Source organism: Neophocaena asiaeorientalis, unplaced genomic scaffold (genome assembly GCF_003031525.2).
Source record: "Neophocaena asiaeorientalis asiaeorientalis breed wild unplaced genomic scaffold, Neophocaena_asiaeorientalis_V1.1 scaffold521, whole genome shotgun sequence".
NCBI classification, from domain to species: Eukaryota; Metazoa; Chordata; class Mammalia; order Artiodactyla; family Phocoenidae; genus Neophocaena; species Neophocaena asiaeorientalis.
Window position 1 is genome coordinate 5,968,348 of NW_020174712.1, and position 11,702 is coordinate 5,980,049.

An 11,702-nucleotide genomic window follows, 5' to 3' on the forward strand; every position below is an offset into this window, starting at 1 on the left:
TTTGCCATACGCGGGCCTCTCACTATTGTGGCCTCTCCCGTTGCGGAGCACAGGCTCCGGATGCACAGGCTCAGCGGCCATGGCTCACAGGCCTAGCCGCTCCACGGCATGTGGGATCTTCCTGGACCAGGGCACGAACCCACGTCCCCTGCATCGGCAGGGGGACTCTCAACTACTGCGCCAGCAGGGAAGCCCAACCTCAACCTCTTTTTAACAGCCTCATAGGATTTATGATAAGGATGTACTATAAGTTATTTAAATGTTTTGCCTCTTTTAGGTATTCCCAGGCTTGGGTTTCGTTTTGTTCTGCTTTACTTTATAAACAATACTGCACTGAACATCCTTGCCCACAGATCCTTGTGTGGGTGGCCACACCCATTTTAGAAGGCACCATCCTCGAATAAGGGGCCAGTGTCTCAAGGAGGATCTGGCAGTCATGGTGGTGTTGTGTTCAGACCTGACTTCCATCCTGGTTCTATTCATACTTCAGGGCCCCCCCGCCATGTAAACAGTTTGCAAATCTGCTACAAAAGTTCATGAGGAGCCAGGTTTCCATAAACACTAGGATCACCAATCCCTCCAAGCCCTGTTTACCCACCTTTACTTCAAATATCCATGCAGTGAGCTTTCTCTTCATTTTCTGATAACCAAAAATAGGTTTATTTCTACCTATTCAAGGTCAGGTTTTACTTTTACATTTTCTTCTCAGAGTTTGAATGTGCTCACAATCTGCCCATTCCTGACTGCCTGTTCATATTTTTATTTTGCTTTAGAATCTTGCTGTAGAATCAACTCCTGCATGAAGGAATCAGCTTCTCCTTATTTCAACCCATACAACTATGAACACTTAACTCCTTTAACAAATTATGTCTTGATGTAGCTATAAATATTGACATCAAACCACTATGTGTGTGGTTAAAAGATCAATTAGTACAGAGGACCCAGGAGGAAAAGCAACAGTCCCCTTGACTTTAAAAATTTTAAAGCTTCCTTTACCAATTTTCTTAACCTAAAAAGCAATTAATAAACAATAGTTAATAATGTTGCTCTATACTGGGGATACCTATGGGGCTATTTGCATTCTTCTTAACTGAGTTGTATAAGCAGAGTAAAAAGTTTCTCCGAAAAATAATTAGGCTTTAGAAACTGAGATGGTTACTATATTAGGTCAGAGATGTTCACAGCAAAATTTATCATTTTTATATGTCTCTTTTCATCTGCTAAATATAAGTGCCTTTTTATTTGCCTTTTGTAACCATAAAATAAAATTCAGTGCGCAAATAAAAATTCCATGCAGCTCAACACATAAAAGTTGTTTTTACAGTGATTCAAAATCAAAGCCATCCTGTCCCATCCTGGCCTCAGTGAAAATGGTTTCAGTTGGAGCAGAAAGGTGGTGATGACTAACAGCCAATCTGAAACAAATGCAAGACCATGAAACTACAGAAGATTAGAAGTTACCAGTGTTCAAAGCTTAATTTCCCAGATGTCAAAAGTACAAGATTACATGCTTTTATAACATCAAGATAGTTAAGATAGTTCACAAAATTTTTCCCAGTGAATTTTAAATCCAGTTGACTCCAGTGGTCTATAAAAAATGTAAAGACGCCTTTATTTCAGTGGCACTACCCTTGCTGCTCCTAAAAATGCAATTGTAATAAAATATCTAGGAATAAACCTACCTAAGGATATGAAAGACCTGTATGCAGAAAAATTGTAACATCATACTTCTACCTCTGAACAGAACTGAACAAGAACTATGTACTAATACCTGGGATTCTGGGAGTGAAAAAGAAAATATGAGCTGACTGCCTGTCTGCCACTGTGCTAAATACTTTCATAGATTTTTATCGTCACTTTAACGCTTTTTGTTGCAGATGAGAATGTGGAGTTCCAAAGAAACTAAATAAACTTGCCCCAGCCAATGGCAAATCTGGGAGCTGTACCATCATCCATTGGTCTAGAAGACTGTTTCTAAAAGACTTCACTAGCACAGGTCAGATTTAAACATATAAACACAGAATGAGCACAAATGAAAGCATCAGTTATGTAGTCTTGTCCCCCCCTTAATCATGTGTTTGATAAGTCAGATGAAAAGGAGCAATATTATATTAATAACTATCACATCACATTAGTTGTCTTGAAAGAAGCTCTTTTTCTTTGCCCCCCCCAGTTTTATTGAGATGTAATTCACATAGAGCACTGTATAAGTTTAAGGTGTACAACATAACGATTTGACTTACATACATCATGAAATGATTGCCACAATAAGTTTAGTGAACATCCATCATCTCATACAGATGTAAAATAAAAGAAAAAAAATTTTCCTTGTGATGAGAGCTCTGAAGATTTACTCTCTTAACAACTTTCATATATAACAACTTTCATGTTAATTATAATTATTATGTTTTACATTACATCCCTAGTAGTTATTTACCTTATAACTGGAAGTTTGTACCTTTTGACCACCTTCATGCAATTCCCTCTTCCCCTACTCCCTTCCTCTGGCACCCACAAATCTGATCTCTTTTTCTATGTTTGTTTGTTTGTTTTGAAGTAATTGACCTACAACACTATGTTAGTTCCCAGTGCACAACATAGTGATTCAGTGTTTCTATACATTACAAAATGATCACCACAATAAGTCTAGTTACCATATGTCACCATACAAATATTACATTATTAATGATTATATTCCCCAGGTTGTACTTTTCATCCCCATGACTCATTTATTTTACAAATGGAAGTTTATACCTCTTAATCTCCCTCACTTATTTCTTTTTCTTTATATATTCCTAATGTCATATGGTTTCAAGCACTGACTCAAAATATACAACGTGCCACTATTAAAAACATGTGCTGAAACTGTAATGATAATCCTCTCACATCAACCACTACCCATATGGACTGGCCCATCCTACAAAATTCATTGTCACCAGCTATAAATAAAACAGTCATCAGAGCTGACAAAAAGTTGTAACAGCAAAGTGTCAATCATCTTCTTTCATGATTTGAGGTTTTTCAAAGTGGCTGAGCATATGCGTGTAAACACATTTCACTGGATCACATTTTGTATTTCAGATTTATATGCTTCTTAGTAGAAACCCAAGTTGAACTTAGTTCATAATATCAAGCACCAGATCATACAGCCCTTCTCACAGAATCAAGTCAGAAGGATCTGTCAGTGAGGTTAAGTGTTTTGACAAGAGCTTATGTGTGTGTATATTTCTCAAGGAATGAGACAAAAAGAGAGAGAGAGAGAGAACAATTGGGGTTTAACAGCAGCTATCATAATACAGTCAGCTCTTCCTGAATCCCAAGCACCTCAGTGCTTAGAGTTGTGCTGTCAGATATAGTAGCCATTAACCACATGTGGATATTGACCACTTGAAATGCACTAGTTCAAATTAAGTTGTGCCAGAAGTGCAAAATACAATCTGGATTTCAAAAACTTAGTACGAAAAAATAATGCAAAATACCTCATTAAAATTTTTAATTGATGCCATGTTTAAATGATAATACTGTGGATATACTGAGCTCAATTAAATATATTATTAAAATTAATTCCACCTGTTTCTGTTTTGACTTTTTTAACATGGCCACTAAAAAATTTAAAATTAAAAATGTCTTAATTACCCATTTATCCAAAAGAATTAAAAGCAGGATCTCAAAGAGATATTTGTACACCCATATTCATACCAACATTATTTACAATAGCCAAAAGGTGGAAATGACCCAAATGTTCATCAACAGATAAATGGATAAACAAAATATGATATGTCCATACAATGAAATCTTATTCAGCCATAAAAAAAGAATGAAGTACTGACACATGTTACAACATGGTTAAACCGTGAGAAAATTATGCTAAGTGAAAGGGGCCAGTCACATAGTATGTGATCCCATTCACATAAAAGTTCATAATAGAGAAATCTGTAAAGACAGAAAATAGATTAGTGCTTGCTAAGCTCTGGGGGCAAGAAGATGGGGTGATAGCTAAAGGGTACAGGGTTTCTTTTTGGGGTGATTAGAATGTTCTAAAATTGACTATGGTGATGGTTGCATGTATCTGTGAATATCCTAAAAACCACTGAATTGTACACTTCAGATGGGTGAATTCTATGGCATGTGAATTATATCTCAATAAAGCTGCTTTTTTTTTTAAAGAAAAAAAGGGGGGCATCAGAAAAGGTAATCTAGGTGGAAAAGAGGGAGAAGAAAATTTCAGGCAGAGGAAGTGGCAGCTGCAAGCAGACAAAGCTGTAAAAGGGCAGATTTGTTCTTTCCCCTGATGGAAACCCCACAGTTCAGGGTTTCCAACACCACCATGGCACAGGAGCAGAATCCTTACCAGGTGAAGCTCTCCAGGTTGACCCTGCCCACAGCACTGCCGACTGCTCCCCTAAATGTGCATGCATGCATACACACTGAAACTTGTACCCCTCCTGTACCCTTCCTGGAAATGATTAGGAAAAGAGACTGCACAGAAGAAGAGAAAAAAATAAAAATAAAAACCCTGCATTTTTGCAGTTGCAGTGGTTAATAGAATGCATTAACCATTAACTTGTTAGCAAAGCTACGTAATTAGCATAGTTGCTAAGAGCCACAGAAGCTGCTAAACAAAGATAATGTAACTTCTTGAACTAACGAATCACATGGGAGTATTTATAAAATCAGGAGCGGTGGGGGTTTTTTTCTTACTGAATTGCGTGAAAATACCGTATATTTGAAACACAGAAAAATGCTTTTTCCCCAACAGCATTTTAAAAGCCAGAAATATGACTAACACCATTCCATTAAAGAACTGAAACACTTTGCATTATTGCTTTTTACAGTCCTCTCTAAGTCTACACTCCTCACCCAACTGAATAAAAGGCTGCTAAACTGCTACAGTGCAGGGGAACTTTTGACCGGTGATTCACTGAACTAGCAGAATGATGGAAAGGCTGACCTGCTCAGCCTACAAATGAAAGAAGAGAATCCAAGATGAAACTGTATTGTTATGTGACCTGTTCACCCCTTGTACTTGAAACAAGATGGAGACATCAGGATTCACCCCACAATTAAAGCTGGAATGCTATTCTCCCAAACAGAAGCAGAAGGCTACATGGTACAAATGGCACCTGTCATGTGACTGAAAACATGAAGAGAACTATGGTACTTTTCAGTCCTTTTTTTTTTTTTTTTTCATTCAAATACCTGTGGATTCATTACCAAAGCTTGTTGAATAATCTCTCAGGTAGTAAAGAAGTCAGGAAAAAACAGAACTTAATTATACACCCTTTTCCACATTTTCAAAATGTATACTAGTCTTGGCCAGGAATGCTTTAGGTTCCTAAACGGTGATTTACGTGATCCCATGACATGGCCTAATAAGACTAGCATGCAACTAGCATATATTCAAAACCCAAACTTGGGATGCACCGTGTGGTATTAAGGACCCAAACAAGGCAAAATTTACTTCTCTTTCACATCACTTTCTGGAGGCGGGCAGGTGGTTCAGAGTGGGTGAGCAGCTCTGTCTCATGAAGTCATCCAGGGGCTCTGATGCTTTCTGCCTCCTTCTGACATCCCTCAGGGAATTCTAATTAGCCACACAGTTAAAACTGTCTACCCACAATGTCTACATTTTATCCTATGGGAAGAGGCAAAGAGAGAAAGTGGATACAAAAATCTCCTTTTAAAGGCATTTCCTTGCTGGGGGGCTTAGACACGCAGCCTTGCCTTTTCGTAAGGGAGGTTGGTCTATGTGGTCTCTTGCTGGGCAGCCATATGCCCAGAAAGGTAGGACTTTTGATGCTAAGGAAGCTGGGAGATGGACACTGGAGGAGTTAGTGCAGCTACACTTGGTTTAACAAAGCATTTTTTCGTTTCTTCTCAATGCAGGAGTCTGTACACTTTGAATGAGTTGGATTTTTTAAAGTATTTGACACTTTTTAACTCACCTGCATACTTTTCTATATATTCCATAATTTTCCATGCAACTCCATCCTCCCAAACTCTTGTACTGTGTCCCTAGAAATGGACTATCTGTATCAGTTCCCTAAATCTTCTCTTAGAACCTTAAGTTCCACTTTGAAAATGCCCTTCACCTCCTTGCCATTGGTGAAGACTACTTTCCCAGGCTCCTTCTCAAGAGGAAGCAGTATTTTTTCTCTTCCTACCCCACCAAATATGTAATGGCTTAAGGTGGGACAGGTACCCTCCTAGCTCCCACTGATATGGCCAAACTGTTTCTCCTTCTTTCTTCTTCAAAAGCCCCAGTTCCCTGAAGCATGTGCTATTCGACTCTACCACCTGTTATTCCCTGGAATCATTTTCAGACTTCCCATGTTCTTTCCTTCATGCACCAAGGAATTTAGTGCCAAGTTCTGTCTTTCCCTCATCCCTCCTCTTGTTATCATTTTCAGTGACATTAGCTTCCATGTGGATAATCCATCCAGCAGTGAACTCTCAAATCCTTTGTCTCCTCTCTTGCAATTCTCTTTCCTCTGCCACACCATAAGGCCCACACTCATGATCATGCCTCAGCCCTTGCCATATAACAATGAATGTACCACCCTAAAGGTATTAAATTTAACAACTCACTCTCCACTAGTCCTTTGTGTCTTCCCAGCACACTCTAGGATACCTACTTCAACAACTTTCCAACGTTGTAAACCACAAATCCACTGACTTTATAATGTTTTTATTACTCTTCATCCCCTCCTTCCTTACTTTGCTCTTTCCCACCTTAGAGTCCAGGGCCTATCATTAAAATAATCATATTATTAAATTACATAAATTATAACTAGAGATTTTTGTTCCATTTAATTCACACAACAAAACAATATCCCTGGTTAAACACAATTATTCTCTTACTTAGCCCTGTCACTGAGTAGCTGCAATGATTTTTCACACTTTAACTTCATGGCTGCTAATCTAAAACTCATACTTTTCATCTTGTTTATGTTTTCCTTTGCTGTGCAAAACCTTTTAAGTTTCATTAGGTCCCATTTGTTTATTTTTATTTCCATTTCTCTAGGAGGTGGGTCAAGAAGGATCTTGCTGTGATTTATGTTATAGAGTGTTCTTCCTATGTTTTCCTCTAAGAGTTTTATAGTGTCTGGCCTTACATTTAGGTCTTTACCCATTTTGAGTTTATTTTTGTGTATGGTGTTACAGAGTCTTCTAATTTCATTGTTTTACACGTAGCTGTCCAGTTTTCCCAGGACCACTTATTGAAGCGGCTCTCTTTTCACCATTGTATATTCTTGCCTCCTTTATCAAAGATAAGGTGACCATATGTGCGTGGGTTTATCTCTGGGCTTTCTACCCTGTTCCATTGATCTATATTTCTGTTTTTGTGCCAGTACCATACTCTCTTGATTACTGTAGCTTTGTAAAGTACCAGATGACCCAGCAATTCCACCACTAGGCATATACCCTGAAAAAACCATAATCCAAAAAGAGTCATGTACCACAATGTTCATTGCAGCTCTATTTACAATAGCCAGGACATGGAAACAACCTAAGTGTCCATCAACAGATGAATGGATAAAGAAGATGTGGCACATATATACAATGGAATATTATTCAGCCATAAAATGAAACAAAATTGAATTATTTGTAGTGAGGTGGATGGACCTAGAGTCTGTCATATGGAGTGAAGTAAGTCAGAAAGAAAAAACAAATACCGTATGCTCACACATATATATGGAATCTAAGGGGGGAAAATGGTTCTGAAGAACCTAGGGGCAGGATGGGAATAAAGATGCAGACCTACTAAAGAATGGACTTGAGGATACGGGGAGGGGGAAGGGTAAGCTGGGACGAAGTGAGAGAGTGGCATGGACATATATATACAGCCAAACGTAAAATAGATAGCTAGTGGGAAGCAGCCGCATAGCACAGAGAGATCAGCTCGGTGCTTTGTGACCACCTAGAGGGGTGGGATAGGGAGGGTGGGAGAAAGACGCAAGAGGGAGGGGATATGGGGATATATGTATATATATAGCTGATTCACTTTGTTATAAAGCAGAAATTAACACACCATTGTAAAGCAATTATACTCCAATAAAGATGTTAAAAAAATAAAACTCATACTTATTGCTATTCAGCTGTTCTGCTACATTTCCCTTGTAAACAATATCCCAATATCCAAGACATCTGAGTATCTCACGTCTTCTCTTTCCTCCTCTTCCTTCTCAGCTGCGGAATTGAAGCAACCCAACAGAAACTCCCTCATCTTCCCGACACCAACTACAATCTACCAGAGCTTTGCCTCTTCTTGTGACAACATCAAGGTGTCCCTATTCCTATCACAAGGCCACACCTCCACCTGCACTCTGGGCCCCATCATCTCTCACCAGCTCAAAGACTGTGTTTCAGCCCATATCCCCTGTCTCCCCTGCATCATCATAACTTCCTGTACACTAGGTAATTCTCATCAACATAGAAACCAACTGCAAAATATCCCTCAGTTAAAAACCCTCCCTTAGGAGAAGTAGCCGCAGCGGTGAGGAGAGCCATGGGTCAGGCGGCCAAGGTTTTACAGCTCTTTAAAACACTGCACAGGACCAGACAACAAGTTTTAAATAATGATGCTATGGCATTAGAAGCAGCCAGAATAAAGATAAACAAAGAATTCAAATGTAAAGAAGTGAAACTTCTCCTAAGAAAACAGAAGAGCTAATCAAAATAGATTCTAATGTTGGATTGATACTGAGAACATCTGTTACACAAGGTATTCACACAGACCACAATATGCTGAAATTGATCCCTAGGAAAGACCTTCTTATAGAAAATTTGCCATATTGTGATGCACCAACTCAGAAGCAATGAATTTTTTTAGAATAAAATTAAGTCTTTGTCATTTTTAATTTTAAAATATATAACTCTGGCTAAACTCCTGGAAATGCAAATATTTTTCTCTGAAGTGGCATATTGAAAATGAGTGCATTAGAGTATAGTTTCATAATTTAAAAAAAACAAACAAACCCTCCCTTGACTCGAGGTCTCTGTCTCTTTCCCTCATTTCCACTCCCTCATATCACATCCTCTCTTCCTCCCATTCCAGTCAAGCGTCCATCCCATGGCTTCCTCGAAGCTCCATGCTGCCAAATACAGCAATTCCTTTCCTTGTTGCATCTTATTCTGCTTCTCAGCAGGATTTGACAGAGCTGATCATAACTGTTGAAACACTGGCTTCTATGACATCACATTCTTTTGGTTCTCCCTCTACTTCTCTGGCTACTCTTCAGTCTTCTTTGATGACCTCTCTTCCTCTACGAGACTTCTAAATCCAGGTTTTTGCCCTGAGCCTTCTTCCCTTCTCTATTGATCGTCTCTTCTGGCTAAGCTAATTCAGGCCCATGCTATTAAATCCTACCTCTAAGCCAATAACTCTCAAATTTATATTTTCTAGTACTGACGTCCAGACTAGTATGTCTAACTGTCTTCTCAATAACACTACTTAAATGTCTAATAGGCCTTTGAAACTTAACACATCCAAAGCAAGACTCTTGACTTGCAACCCAAGTAAATGGTACTATCCAACCAGTTGTTCAGGCCCAAAGTCTAGAAGTCCCCTCCTTTTCTCCTCATTCCCCACAGCTAGCCCACTAGTTGAACCACCCTTTTCCCTCTATTGCAATTATACCATCCTACTCCTACTCGTTATCTATTTCCTAAACTATTATAATAGCATCTTAACTGATTTTCCTAATTTAATTCTTGCCCTCTTATAATCCCTTATCCACAAAGGGACCACAGTGATTTTTTTTTTTTTTTTTTTTTTGGGTACTCTCAACCACTGCGCCACCAGGGAAGCCCCACAGTGATATTTTTAAGTCATAAATCAGATCATGTCATTCCTTGCTTAAGCCCTCCAGTAACTTGCCATTTATTTATCTTAGATAAAACTCCAACTCATTACTACAGCCCACAAGGCCCTATATTGTTCTTGCTCACCTTTCCATTCTTAACTCCTTTGGCAACCTATGAGTATTTCACACATACTCCATTCTTTACTGCCCCTGAAACTTTTGTTCTTGCCTTTTCTTCTATCTAAAATGTTCTTCCTCCTGATCTTTGTATCTGTCTCCTCTATTTCCTAACAATTTTGTTCATTTTTTATTTGTGGCAAATATTCATATAAATGAGTTTAAAACACATATATATTTGACTCTATATTGTATTTAGATCAACCATGGGTTTATATAAGTGTTAAACTTAGTTCCAGCAATTTAGATCATCCATGAATGCAAGTATGATTTTTTTTAACATGAAACATAGTTTAATATAGAAAAGCTAAAAATCTAATGAAATTAGATTAGAAAGAGTCATATTGGTTGGAAAATATATTTTTTTTTTACCTTTATTGGAGATCATTGATTCTCCTTCCACTTAAATATTATATTATGTGAATCATGCACTTTCTCAAAACACAGAATGCCCTTGTTAAAAATTAAAAACTGAAGTGATAGGAGCAAGCTCAGAATTGAGAAAATACTTTGACTTGAATAATGTGTTTGTTGTACTCTACTTTGTTATGGTTTGTATATAAATATTCTTATAAATAGTTCAGAATTAAAGCATTTGACAAATTTTAACACTACAATCAATTTTTCTAATTTACTAATAAGTAAATTTCTAATTACCAATAAATAAATTTCTAATTTTCTAATAAGTAAAGTTAATTTTCTTTATCACTATAAAAATTTCTCATGGAAAAAAAATTTCTCATGGAACTCTATTCTAGTGGTGGGAGATAGGCAATAAACAAATGTGCATATGGATAATAATGTCTGATAGTGATAAAGCCATGAAAAAATTTAACACTGTAAAGTGATGTTGAGTGGTTGGGAAGTGGGTCTAATTTAGACAGCAGAGGCAGGAAAGGTCTCTGAAGAGATGACGCGAGTTCTTAAGTAACGATAATTGTGTTGTGAAATGATGTATTCAGATCTTCAAGTGATTTGAATACTGTATCTTTATTCATTGCATATCTAGTAGTGAGTTTTGAAGAAAAACAAGAATTTGAATGAAAAACAAAAGCAAAAGATAAGCCTACCTCAAACTATTCTTGAAATATGATTGTGCAGACTTTCCAACTCAAAGAAGTAAAAAGTTACTTTAATAAGTTTCTGAAATGCCTGAATGAATCAGGGTAGCCATCCCATTCAGAAGCCTCCCCATTTAGGTTTCTACTGCTTATTTTATACGATTCAAATATGACTGTCCGGGACCTCCAAGGAGCAGCGGTTCTTCCTCAAGAGGAGGGACCATTCATCTTTGTCCTCCTACAGCCCTGCACACCTCTGGGCATATCATAGGTATTCAATATTCGTTTAATCAACTCATCAATCAATCTTCTTATCCTCCAATGTCAAGCTAACCAAGTTCCTGACATACAGAGGCACTAAATGAATGTTTGTTGAATTAACATGTTACAAATACATCATTCACCTAAATCCCTGAGATTAGACAGCAGCAAATCAAAAAGAACATTGTCTTTGAAGACAGACAGGTCTGGAGTCTAGGGAGCCCAGCTCCATTCCTCACTATCTATTTAAACTTAAACAAGTTAAGTAATCTTTCTGGACTTCAGACCCTTCATCTGTTAGAAAAGGATAATAGTTTACAATGTGCTGTGAAGATTTAAAAGGCAATGTGTGGAGCTCCTGCTAGAGTTTCTGACCCAAGGTAAGCTCTGGAAAAGC

General features: G+C 37.8%; 1 pseudogene; it reads left to right on the forward strand.

Annotated features, from left to right (window-relative positions):
• The first annotated feature begins 8,009 nt into the window (after positions 1-8,009).
• Positions 8,010-9,705, forward strand: LOC112409657 (complex III assembly factor LYRM7 pseudogene; annotated as a pseudogene).
• The last annotated feature ends 1,997 nt before the right edge of the window (positions 9,706-11,702 follow it).